We start from the raw sequence: 1,707 nt of genomic DNA, 5'->3' as shown, positions 1-1,707 counted from the left end.
CAAGGGCTTAAGTAGAAAGCAAATGTTTTGAGAATGATGAGGGCAACAAATGTACAAATGTGCTTGACATACAATGATTCTATGTATGGATTGTGATAAAAGTTGTATGATCCCCCTAAAAATTGATTAACAACCCCCCCCCCTGCCAAACCTGTGTTCTAGAAGGTCCTCATTTGAGTCCTACCTCCACTTAAGCTATGTGCATCTTGAAAAAGTACTTAATCAGTTTGGTCTTTTATTATGTATGAGGCATAGTGCTGAACAGTCTAGATAACATTTCATCTTTAACTTTTGAGATAGGATTATTCCTATTTTATTTACAGATGAGAATACAGAGGCTGAGATATTAAATTAACTTGTCCAAGATCAAACAAAAAGCATTGGAATTCTAATTTAGACTTTGCTTTTATTTATTTAATCATTTTATTGGAAGCGTTAAAAAATAATTTTATTGGGTGCATGTATAACTCTTATCACAATCCATCCATCCATCCATCCATCCATCCATCCATCCATCCATCCATCTATCCATTGTGTCAAGCACATTTGTACATTCGTTGCCATCATCATTATCAAAACATTTTCTTGCTACTTGAGCCCTTGTATCAGATCCTTATTTTTTCCCCTCCCTCCCCATGGAAGCTCTTACAGATATAACATTCCATAGTTCAATCACATCAAGCAGTGTTGTAAAATTGCTACCACAATCAATTTCAAAACATTTTCTTTCTTCCTGAACTCCTTGATATTTGCTCCCCTTTATCCCCTCCCTCCCCCAACATAGCCCCCAGGAACCCTTATTATTTATTTATTTTTGCCATATCTTACACATCCAAGCTATCCATTCACATACAATTCTGTTGCTCAATCCCAGAGAGTGGGGTTAAACAGTCATCAATACTATCAGCTCCCGATTCCCCTCTTCTCTTCCTGGAACCTCAGGAAACCCTTACCCCTGTTCTATTTCTGAAGGGTTATCTATCTTGGCTTTCAATATACAGATGAACTTATACAAATCTGACATGAGTAATGAGGTAAAACAACCATGATAGTAAGGGGAGGAAATATTAAAGAACTAGAGGATAGTTATGTGCTTCATCAGTGCTATACCATACCCTGGAATTAGCATCCCTTCTGGGTGGCCCTTCTGAGAGGGACAGTCCAATTATCTTACAGATGGGTTTTGGGTCTCCACTACATCTATGCCCCTTCACACCAATTTGGTTGCTTGGTTTTGAATTTCTGATACCCTTTCCCATCAACACCTTATGGTCACACACTCTGGCATGCTTTTTCCATGAGGGCTTTGTTGATTCCCTGCTAGATGGCCACATGTTTGATTATAAGCCTTAAAGACCCCAGATGCAATATATTTTAATAGCTGGGCACCATCAGCTTTCTTCACCATATTTGCTTATGGACCCATTTTGTCTGCAGTGATCATGTCAGGAATGTATCATACAATGCCATGTTATTAGAACAAAGTCCATCTGCTTCCTTGTTATATTTGCATATATATACATATATAACCAAACACACACACACACACACACACACACACACACACACTAATGAAAGGCACATAGTTGGTATGTGCACCCAGTGAATGCACAGTCAGTCTGGAAATAAACTTCATTGTTTTTTGTGTGTATTTGTGTAAATAATACATGAATGGTCTAAAGCCAAAAAAAGAAAAAGCCTTTTAAA

Source organism: Echinops telfairi, unplaced genomic scaffold (assembly GCF_000313985.2).
Source record: "Echinops telfairi isolate 266 unplaced genomic scaffold, ASM31398v2 ScPeMD7_443;HRSCAF=831, whole genome shotgun sequence".
NCBI lineage: Eukaryota > Metazoa > Chordata > Mammalia > Afrosoricida > Tenrecidae > Echinops > Echinops telfairi.
This window is presented reverse-complemented; position numbering follows the sequence as displayed.